Source organism: Vipera berus (assembly GCF_964194415.1).
Source record: "Vipera berus genome assembly, chromosome: W".
In the NCBI taxonomy this organism is placed as follows: domain Eukaryota; kingdom Metazoa; phylum Chordata; class Lepidosauria; order Squamata; family Viperidae; genus Vipera; species Vipera berus.
In genome coordinates, this window is record NC_138210.1 from 58,043,067 (window position 1) to 58,055,332 (window position 12,266).

Below are 12,266 nucleotides of genomic sequence, written 5' to 3' on the forward strand. Positions count from 1 at the left end.
AAGCTGCAGGCAAGAAAACAGCTGATGCAACGGCTGATCAACAGATGCCAAGCCAATACTGTATGGGAGTTTAGCTTCAGACAATGGTCCTGAGCCTGGCCGCTGAGGGGGAAAAAAAGCACATTCTTAGCAGACGTTTTTTAGGGTTTCATTAAGACCTTGCTTGAGAATAACAACAATTGGAAGATTCTTCTGTAAGGCCTCTCTCTACAAGTAGTGCTAACAATTAGATAACACCATAGTTTCCGATTCTGACTGGCTGTGAGCTATGTGGATTTGTCTTGCAAATAAATGAAAGCAATCCTCCATGTGCTGTGGTGTTTAGGCATGTATGTAATCTGTTTACATCCTTTGGGCGTTACTGCCTTTGGTGAAAATTGAAATTGCTCATCACTGTTTCAATATGTATTCACCATTCCTTAATATGGGCTACTCACTTGTTAAGGGGAAGGGGCTAGGGATATACGAGGTGGGCTTCCAGAAGGGTAGCTTTGTTAGAAACAAAGATCAATTTAAAATTTGTAGCACCTTGAGCAAAATTATTCTATTTCCTGTTTTGTTTTCAAAAGTACATGTGAAAAAAACGGTTGTGAACTGTAAAAGTCTTTTGCTTAAACTTCCATTTGCTAACAAAATATTGTTATTGTTATTGTTATTTGGACTGAGAGGCATGCACTGGATTATTATTCTGGGCTTGGAGTGTTGAGTTTTAAGCCTATCAAATTCTTATTCATTGCAGTACTGCTGCAAAATGGTGTTAGTAATATAAACCATGGATGCATTTTGCATTTTATGTAAGCTTTCAAACCAGGCAGAAATTTCACTACAACTCTCATCTTCCTACCACTGGAGTGCTGAATGGGAATCGTGGTGCTTTCAATCCAAGTCATCCAAAGAAACAGCTGTCAAAAAATTGGATTTTAAATCTTCTGAAATGTAAAAAACGTTCAACAGAGATACCTCACCACTACCATCATAGAACCAAATTCCTTGGCACAGCAACATCCTTGAGTTGTCTTCTTTTTATTGTGATACTCCTGTCACTAGGAGTGTCTGCCCCATTTGGACTTTGCAGTCCCCCTGGACAGGGCCCCCTTTGTCTGCTGCTTTATTTTTTTTTACATTTTCCATTGGCTATTAAGATATTTGCTCTGGTCTGGACTATGTCCAAGACAAACAAATAAAATCACAAGGACAGACTGAGTCAATGTTATCGCTAAGCTCCAAGGTGACTTACTCGTGAGTTTTTTTTTCTCTCTCTACAAACACTGTCTTTTCTCACCCACCTCCATCAGGAACTGTTCAGCAATTTTTTTAAAAAAAATCCATTACTAATTTCTCTAACCTAGGTATTAATTTGGACGCATCAAATCTGGGTCATTTTGAGTAGTCCCATCAAAAGATAATTTATGAGGTTTTACCTCCCGAATTCAATAGAAATCTAGAGTCTAGGGCAGGGGTCTTCAAACTTGGCCCTTTTATGACTGGTGGATTTCAACTCCCAGAATTCCTCAGCCAGGAATGCTGGCTGAGGAATTCTGGGAGTTGAAGTCCACCAGTCATAAAAGGGCCAAGTTTGAAGACCCCTGGTCTAGGGGCACAGGTATTTTGTTCCCAGTGCAAACCAATCATGGTGCATCAATTTCTTTATTACATAACTGAACAAATAAACAGTTTGATCAGGCACAGGGAAAGAAGAAAGGGGAAGCATTTTGAGCAGACTCTACTTGAGAGAATGAAAGGTAACTTCTGATACTCAAACTTTCTGCAGTTTGTCTAAAATCTCACCTTGGAGCTGCTGTTGCTCACGTAATAGAGAAAAAATGGAAAGGTGTTGGATGGCATACCCCTATTTTCCAGTTGAGAGGGAGTCAAATTAGATATATGAATCATATATGCGTGTCACATATGTATGTAAAAAGCAATTGGACTTCAATTGCAGTTGCAGCCACCATTTTGAATATTTTGACACCCTGTGGATGCCCATTATATAGGCATGTATGCAACTCTGTATGGAATATGGCTCTATACATAAAACACTCTGGGCGTATCCAAAAGTTTTCAGTAGTGCGATTTTAGGAGGTTACTGTATTACTATTGGTAAACAACTAGTTGTTTGAAATAGGTGCTAATCATGCAGAGATCTGTTGCTAGATGCTGATCTAGATACTACTCATCCCCATTCAGATCTACACTACACTTATGTGCACAAATTATACTTCAGTGTTGCATCTCCATGTAGATACAGTTCATCTACAGCAGTGTTTTTCAAACTTTATTTAAGCAAGATTTTTCTACCATTAAAGCTTGCAAAATTGAAATACATTAGGAATAACCGTATCCAAAATCACTATTTGTCCTGTGGTGGCATCTTGAGAAGCCCTGTTTAAGGTCTTGTCTCCATGAGAGGTCCAGAAAGGAGCTTTCTCCGTGGTTGTCCCTCACGTGATAGAAGATGCCACCCCTGCAGCTGTGTGTAGCTCCTTCATTCAAGATGTTCCAGAAGGCATTGCAAATCTTTAAAAACAAGCATCTGACACCAAGCTGGTGATTATTGGGCAAGCAATGCATTAGCTTTGTTTTTATTGATAGTCTTCCTGAGAAGGTGGGATCGAATTGATTGAAGTTTCTATCTGGAGGAGTTTAAGGTATATTCCAGTTAATCCTATGTGGGGGGTTTTTTCCCCTTGATTGCACGCAGAGTTGCAATTGTTCAGTTAAAGGCAGGGCTTTTTTTCTCATAGAACGCTCAGAACGGAGTTCCGGCACCTTTTTTGGATGGAACCTTGTAGGATAGGCAAGGTGGGTTGTATGACATGTGTGAGTTCCGGCACCTTTTTCTTTTACAAAAAAAGCACTGGTTAAAGGTAAAGGTAAAGGTTCCCCTGCACATGCGTGCTAGTCGTTTCCAACTCTAGGGGCCGGTGCTCATCTCCGTTTCAAAGCTGAAGAGCCAGCGCTTGTCCGAGGACATCTCCGTGGTCATGTGGCCGGCATGATTAGACGCCAAAGGCGCACGGAACGCTGTTACCTTCCCACTGTAGTGGTCCCTATTTTTCTACTTGCATTTTTATGTGCTTTCGAACTGCTAGGTTGGCAGAAGCTGGGACGAGTAACAGGCGCTCACTCTGTTACGCGGCACTCGGGATTCGACCCGCCAAACTGCCGACCTTCTGATCGACAAGCTCAGCGTCCTAACCCACTGAGCCACCGCGTCCCTTATTGTTCAGTTGGGCAGCCTTAAAAATGTCATAAATGAATAAAATGGGGGAGGAATATTGTTGTGAGTTGCTTCTTTTATGTCAATAGTACATGGTATGCTGCCCAGGGGCTTCTGAATGGGTGCTATAGAAAGGGGAAGGGGAAGGAATGGTTGCTGTTAAGCAGTTGGTTCCGCAGAAGTCAAATGAAAGCTGTCCTAGGACATAGAACATTGAATAATAAGAGTTGGAAGGGACTTTGGAGGTCTTCCGAAGGCAAGCTGTCTTTTCTCTGGGTTAGCTTTGCCAAAGTCTCCAGAAGGACACATCTGGTGAGAACAGTCAACCAAAGGAACAGTATGCCTTCAGAAGTTATGGATGCTCCATCACTAGAGGTTTTCAAAAAGAGACTGGATAACCATTTGTCTGAAATGGTATAGGGTCTCCTGTTTGAACAAGGGGTTGGACTAGAAGACCTCCAAGATCCCTTCCAACTCTATTGTTCTATGTTTAAGCCATTCCATTGGTTGATTGCTCTCACCAGATGCGTCCTTTCTGGAAACTGGCAAAGCTAGCCCAGAGTAAACATGGCTTCCTTTTGTACCACCTAACAATGTTAACACTACAAAGAAATCCAAGCTCCATTTTATAATCAGAGCCTGCAGTGTATTAATATTGGGATCAGCGATGTTTTGTTTTTTATTGGGCAGCTGAGGTCTTTATCAGAAAACCTTGATCACCATTTTTTCATTGTTCCTTCTTTCTTTCCCCAGTTCCGGCTCTTTGAGTTCTGCTTTTGTTTCACAAGAAAGTTGTACTGGCAATCTACATTTTCTCTTCTCTAAAGAAAGTGAAATTGCATTTTAAAAGTTTCATTTCCTCATTCTTCTTTCTTGCAGCAATTGTTTTGCTTGAGATAGGTTGAGAAAGGAGTCTGGGGAAGACTCCACATGTCTGATTTTTCAATGCAGCATGTGTAATAAATGCATATTTTTGTGCATGGTTTTTCAGAATCACGTATGCCCATAAGCATGTTTTTCATAAGCATGTATGAGAAGGGTGCGATTGATTATTAATTTATGTGCTGTCAAGTTGGCATTAACTGTTAATAATTGTTCTCCAGGACAATCAAGTGTAACCAGGTCCTTCAGGTCTATAGTCCATTCCATCTTGTTACTGGATTCCATCTTGTTACTGGCTATGTCCTTCCTTCCTTCCTTCCTTCCTTCCTTCCTTCCTTCCTTCCTTCCTTCCTTCCTTCCTTTCCTTCCTTCTCAGTATAAGAGCCTTCTCCAGAGAGCTGGGTCTTTGCATAATGTGTCTGAAATAGGATTATTTATGTCTTGAGTGGGAATTCTGGAATTCATTTTTCCCGGGATGCATTTGTTTATTTTTCTGGCTATCCTTGGGATTCTCAGGAGTCTTCTCCAATACCAAAGTTCAAATGCATAAATTCTCTTCAAAGTACAATTTTTGCTTCCATAGGTGGTCACAGGGAAAACCGTTGCCTGCATGATTCTTGAGAATGGCATAATATACTGTAATTGTATTTGCATTCTTGTGGATGCAGATATAAAACATTAAGTCTACATTTTATTTTAATGAAGCAAAGTACAGACTTATGTTGCCTCTAATAAAGCCATAATTAGTGCTAATCACTGTAATTATCTTAACAAGGCCATCACAGCTTAAGATCAACATACTATTTTATTTATTATGTTATAAAATTCATGGAATGCTTGACAAATGTATTTGATTTTATTTCATTTTATTACAAGTCCAAGATCCACTAATCAGAATTGGGTACAAAAGACATGCACAATGTTCAGCCAATTTTGTTGTCAAAGCCACAAATGGCTGAGTTTGCAGATTATATTAAGTTATAATACAGTTTGTTCGATTTTAGTTGAGCCAACCCTTCTGGTTTATAATCATTTATAAACCACAAGGACTGGATTTATACATCTCCCTGCAATAAACAAACGAACAATCCAGACTATGTGTTAATGTGAATCCTGAGTTAAAGATCAGGGTACCTCTGAGCATATTCTGAACCTAGGAGCTCATTTTCTGAATTTGAGATGAACTGAATTCATGCAAATATTGTTACACAACTGGAAATCAGAAATAACTGATGATCTACTGCTGTGGCCCCCAACCTTTTGGGCACCAGGAACCAGTTCCATAGAGAGAGGTTTTCCGCAGACTGGAAAGGGCATGGTTTCGTGTGGTGCCTACATTCTGCGGATGGGGGTGACTGTTTCTGGCATGCCGCACACTGGGGTCGGTCCATGGACAGGGGGTTGAAGACCCCTGATCTACTGCATTTCACATAAATTTACATAATACAGTTCTGCCTACACCTGTTTTACTTCATGAAAATATCTGCAGGAATAAACGCAAGGAAAATGAGTATCATTCTATTTCTAGTAAGATTATGTGAATCAATGATAATTATCACAATTAAGGTATCGCCACACTGAACTTTTGGAAGAATGGGTTTATGCTTAAGTAGCCAAAAATAGTTCATTCAAGCAAAGAATCACAGGAAGATATATATATATATATATATATATATATATATATATATATATATATATATATATATATATATATATATATATATATATATATATATATATATATATATATATATACCGTATATACTTGAGTATAAGCCGACTCGAGTATAAGCCGAGACCCCTAATTTTACCCCCAAAAACTGGGAAAAGTTCTTGACTCAAGTATAAGCCGAGGCTGGGATTCGCCGAGTGGCTTTCAGCACTGGAGAAAATGCAAAATCGCTCGAGACCAAACTCGAAGGAATCAGCTGCCGGTGGGAGCGAGGCGATCCGTGCGGTCCCGTGACAGCCAGTCGGGCAAGCAACGCGAAGAGCGGCAGGGCTTTATTTTTGCACCGTGGAGCTCCCCCTCCCCCTCCTCCCAAACTCCCCCTCTCTCCCCCTTCCCCCCACTTCCCAGAGCTGAATACAGGGTATTAACCGGCGGCGGAGGCTTGCAGATCGGCGGATCGAGCCTCTGTCGCCGGCGGCTGGATCCGCGCTCCGCAAGCCTCTGCCGCCGGCGGAGGCTGGATCCGCGCTCCGCAAGCCTCTGCCGCCGGCGGAGGCTGGATCCGTGCTCCACAAGCCTCTGCCGCAAGCCTCTGCCGCCGGCGGTTCCAGCCTCCGCCGGCGGCAGAGGCTTGCGGAGCGCGGATCCAGCCGGCGGCAGAGGCTTGCGGAGCGCGGATCCAGTGGGGGGGAAAAGCCCTTTAGCAGGATTTGCCTGCATGCCGGCGGAGGCTGGATCCGTGCTCCACAAGCCTCTGCCGCCGGCTGGATCCGCGCCCTGCCGCCGGCAGAGGCTTGCGGAGCGCGGATCCAGTGGGGGGGAAAAGCCCTTTAGCAGGATTTGCCTGCATGCTGGCGGAGGCTGGATCCGTGCTCCACAAGCCTCTGCCGCCGGCTGGATCCGCGCCCTGCCGCCGGCAGAGGCTTGCGGAGCGCGGATCCAGTGGGGGGGAAAAGCCCTTTAGCAGGATTTGCCTGCATGCCGGCGGAGGGTGGATCCGCGCTCCGCAAGCCTCTGCCGCCGGCTGGATCCGCGCCCTGCCGCCGGCAGAGGCTTGCGGAGCGCGGATCCACCCTCCGCCGGCGGCAGAGGCTTGCGGAGCGCGGATCCAGTGGGGGGGAAAAGCCCTTTAGCAGGATTTGCCTGCATGCCGGCGGAGGCTGGATCCGTGCTCCACAAGCCTCTGCCGCCGGCTGGATCCGCGCCCTGCCGCCGGCAGAGGCTTGCGGAGCGCGGATCCAGTGGGGGGGAAAAGCCCTTTAGCAGGATTTGCCTGCATGCCGGCAGAGGGTGGATCCGCGCTCCGCAAGCCTCTGCCGCCGGCTGGATCCGCGCCCTGCCGCCGGCAGAGGCTTGCGGAGCGCGGATCCACCCTCCGCCGGCGGCAGAGGCTTGCGGAGCGCGGATCCAGTGGGGGGGAAAAGCCCTTTAGCAGGATTTGCCTGCATGTCTCAAGTGCTACCTAATGTGCTTTCAGCCTCAGTCGGCCACTCCACATTGTAATCACGAAGGTAGCTCTCTAACGGAAAGGGAAGGGAAGGGAAGGGAAGGGAAGGGAAGGGAAGGGAAGGAAAGGAAAGGAAAGGAAAGGAAAGGAAAGGAAAGGAAAGGAAAGCCCACCATCTCTCCTCTGCCGCTCGCTCTCGCCGCTCCAGCCCTGGCAAGCCAAAGAGACGAAAGGCCCCGAGCGATAGGAAGGGGATCTCTGCCCTAGAGTGGGAGGGGGGAGGGAAAGGGGGGGGGAGGAAAGGCCCGATCGCTTTGTGTTGAGCTGGTTCAGCTCAGCCGGACTAGGCGGGGCTGCGGCTCCCAGCTGATGCCGCTGCCGCCATCCAAGTCCGGCCGGCAAGAACTTTTTTTCTCCCCGCCCCGCAGTGACGAGTAAAGCGCGACTTACTTCCTCCTCCATGCCCACGTCGCCTTCTCGCCCAACAATCCCAAGTAAGGGGCGGCCTCAGAAAGGGGCTCTAACTTTCCCCTACCGCTCGAACTTATCTTGGAGAGGAAGGCAAAATCGGGAGAGGGAAGAAGAGCGAGGACTGGAGCAGCGCTTGCCCGGCTTCTCTCCCCTGCAGGGAGCGGCGGGGTCGGTTCCGCCTCCACCATGTTCTCTCTCGAGAGCCTTGTCCCACCCGCAAAACGCCAGCGCCGCCGCCGCCGCCCCCTTCCTAGCCAGCCCTCAGCCGCTTCACAAGCACCCGTTGCCGGCCCAGTTCTATCAGACCCGCGCGGCGCCGCACGTACTCCGTTTACACGGCCCCCGTACTTCCCCCACACGTCCCTTCTCCCGCCTCCTTCCCATAACGGCCTCTACCTACCGGACGGCGCCTCAGCTCCCCGTGTCCGCCGCCGCCGCCACCCTGACCAAACCCTCTCTGCCTGCGCGCGCCCTCCCTCCCTCCCTCCCTCCCTCCTTCCTCTCTGTCTCTAGCTGGGCGAGGCTTCCAGCCGTCGCCGTGACACTGCACGCCCAGCTTCTCTCTGATTTCCCTGGCCCAGTCCAGTGATGCTTGAGAGGAAAAAAAAAGCGAGCGGGCGGGCGAGGGGGGAGGGAAAGGCGAGAATGACCGCTTTGTGTTACCTGCCATGAAACCAGTCCTTGCAGGCGTCGCACTCTATCATGAAGCGGGTTACATCGTAGGGCAGCCAGGCAGCGGAAAGAAGCAGGCAGGCAGGGCGCGGAGGTCAGGAGACCTGCCGACGTTTGGGGAGGTTTGGGGAGGTGCGCGCGCACCTCCCCAAACCTCCCCAAACTTTGGCAGGTCTCCGGACGGCGGCGGTTTGGGAGAGGTGCGCGCGATCCCGGAAGCACCGAAGCCTCGGCCGCGCGCAAGTCCTTGGTAAGTTCTTTTTTTTTTTGTTCACTGGAGTATAAGCCGAAGTGGATTTTTTCAGCCCAAAAAGTATACTCAAGTATATACGATATATATATATATATATATATATATATATATATATATATGTTTCAAATGTTAACTATTTAGATTACCTTGCTAGGCCCCAAACATGGGGCAAATCTTTATTTCCTGTTTTCAGCCTATCTTGAAGGCAGTGTTATTTGCCTCTAAGCCACAAGGTCTCTCTCGCTGACTGAGGACGACTAAGTAATCTAAATAGTTAACATTTGAAACATATCTTCCCTTGCAGAAAAAAGCTAACAGAGCGAGAGGGACCTTGTGGCTTAGAGGCAAATAACACTGCCTTGTATGCAATCAGCCCAGGTTCGAATCTCAGAAGGGTATAGCTGACTGAGGACGACTAAGGAGTCAGAAATGCATCTCAGTTTCCCTTTAATTCTTTGTTAGTAATTTACACAAATATATGAATTGTCCGGTGTGACTACTGCCTGTTTGATAGCCTTCAAGATAGGCTGAAAACAGGAAATAAAGATTTGCCCCATGTTTGGGGCCTAGCAAGGTAATCTAAATAGTTAACATTTGAAACATATCTTCCCTTGCAGAAAAAAGCTAACAGAGCGAGAGGGACCTTGTGGCTTAGAGGCAAATAACACTGCCTTGTATGCAATCAGCCCAGGTTCGAATCTCAGAAGGGTATAGCTGACTGAGGACGACTAAGGAGTCAGAAATGCATCTCAGTTTCCCTTTAATTCTTTGTTAGTAATTTACACACACACACACACATATATATATATATATATATATATATATATATATATATATATATATATATATATATATATATATATATATATATATATATATATATATATATATATATATATATGCTAGGAATGAAGCTTAGGTAACACTTAAATTCATTTTAGCAGTCAATAGGCTGAAGAAAGGTATAACTAACTAATTGTAGGCTGCTGCCCAGTTACCCTGTTGTTTGCTGGGCGGCAAAAACTAATTTAAATAAACAAATAAACAAAATTATAAGCATGTAGCAAAGATGTGAGGTAGTCTTACCTAAATATATTTTTAAAAGCCCTCCTCTGGATTTATGTTTTCTGCTTATGTTTCCATCCTCTAGAAAAAGTAAACTCAGAAAAATAACCCCAAGTTTATAGCTGCAAAAGTAGGTTAAAAAAGGAAATACATAGGGAGAAAGTGAAAGATGTAGAATTGTTTTTCAAATACCTCACTCCACTTTTCCTTTCGCTCCTCCAAGATATTAAAAAAAAGTTCATAACAGAGAAAAAATGTTTCCATGCCTTCATATAATTAAATGAATATAAATTAATTTCCTACTTATATCCTACAATGTACAGCTTCTACTCTTTGCTGACAAGCCTTCAAACCTGGTATAGATTCATGTTTAAATACATATGTCATCAAGAACATACAAAAGCAGTTCTAATAACATATGATTGGCTTATATGTCTCTTCTTCTGGAAATCATGCATTTTTTGCTGCTGTGCATGATAACTAAAAGAGATCTTTGCACACATACATTTCGGATAGAACTGTTGAAGTGTAATTTTATACAGAATGTGACAATTGTTTTGTATTTCTTTTCTTTCCCCTTAATACAGATATCAAGATCCTAGATGTAGCCAATGTATAACTCCCTATTGAGGGTCTTCAATGAAAGTTGAAACATACGTCTGCAGTCACAGTTCCCATGTCATAGCTCTATACTACTTTTCTTGTTATTTCTTTCATTCACATTACAGGTAGCCCTTAACTTGCGACCACAATTGAGCCCAAAATTTATGTTACTAAGTGAGAAATGTGTTGAGTGAGTTTTGCCCCATTTCATGACTTTTCTTGCCACAGGTGTTAAGTGAATCACTGCAATTGTTTAATTAGCAACAGAGTTGTTAAGTGAATCTGGCTTCCCCATTGACTTTGCTTGTCAAAAGGTCGCAAAAGGGGATCACATGACCCCAGGACACTGCAGCCGTCATAAATATGAGTCAGTTACCAAGCGTCTCAATTTTTTATCACGTGACCCTGGGGATGCTGCAATGGTCATTAAGTGTGAAAAATGGTTATGTCACTTTTTTCAGTGCTGTTGTAACTTCAAATGGTCGCTAAATGCACTGTTATAAGTCAAGGACTACCTGTTATACTTTATAAGTTAACACAAATGCACACCAATCAATAATACTTCATAGAAGCAAGCACCCATTATAAAAACAGACCTGACAGCATTGTTAATCATTTAGAGCAGTGTTCCTCAAATCTTTTTCCCTCATCCCAGGTTTTATTCCTGAATGCAAACATAGGACAGTAATAGCTACATTTTCTGAGGTGAACAAGACATTATTTGCATTTTGCAAAATACATTTACTTTTCTGTGCTCCCTCTCCTGGCTATGACTCTCTTGAAATATCCCAGAATCCCCGGCGGACCATATGGCCCTCAGCTGAGAACCACTGATCTGGACAATGTTTTAAAAGAAAGAGGGTTTTGCTGCAACAGTTTTTTCAGTTAATCCTCAATTTACAACCAGAATTGGGAATAGAATTTCTGCTGCTAAGCAAAGTGATTGTTAAGTGAATTGTGCCTGATTTTAATGATCTTTTTTTCGCCATGCTTAATAAGCGAATCGCTGCCGTTGTTAAGTGAACCACATGGTCCTTAAGCGAATCCAGTTTTCCCTGGTGACTGCTTGTCAGAGGTCAGCTGGGAAGGTTGCAAATGGTGATTCTCCAGAGTGCCTGAAGGCAGGACAAGAAGCAACAGATGGGAACTAATCGAGGAGAAGCAACCTAAAACTAAGGAGAAACTTCTTGACAGAACAATTAACCAGTGGAACAACCTGCCTCCAGAAGCGGTGAATGCTCCAACACTGGAAGTTTTTAAGAAGAGACTGGACAGCCATTTGTCTGAAATGGTATAGGGTTTCCTCCCTGAGCAGGGGGCTAGAGTAGATGACCTCCAAGGTCCCTTCCAACTTTATTATCAAATGACCTTGGGGTGCTGAAATCACTGTAAATATGGTGCATGTCAGTTGCCAAGAACTTGAATTTTGATCACGTGACCATGGGGATATTGTGACAGTTGTAAGTACCACACGAGGACCGGTTGTACAAGCACCATTGCAACTTCAAATGGTCACTAAAAGAATGGTTGTAAACCGAGGAACTACCTATAAAAGCAGCAGCAAACTACAGTACTTCTGGTGTGAACTCTGCCATCCTGTGACTCTGACGACTACCAGTTTCAGTTCATCTAGTGCTGTAGCATAATAACTTATCTAGCGTCAATAGTGCTGGGCTGGTACAGTTTGTTCCTGAACATACTGAATTGAGTAATGGCTGTAAACTATCCTGAATGGGGGGAGGGAAGCATCATACTGGCCAATGACAGGAACTGCCTGCCAAGTTAAGCCTGCCAAGTTAACAGAGCAGATAAAATAATAATAATAATAATAATAATAATAATAATAATAATAATAATAATAATAATAATAATAATAATAATAATAATAATAAGGAAGATGATGATGATGTTGGAAGGGACATTGGAGGTCATCTAGTCCAATCCGCTGCTCAGGCAGGAAACCCTATACCATTTCAGACAA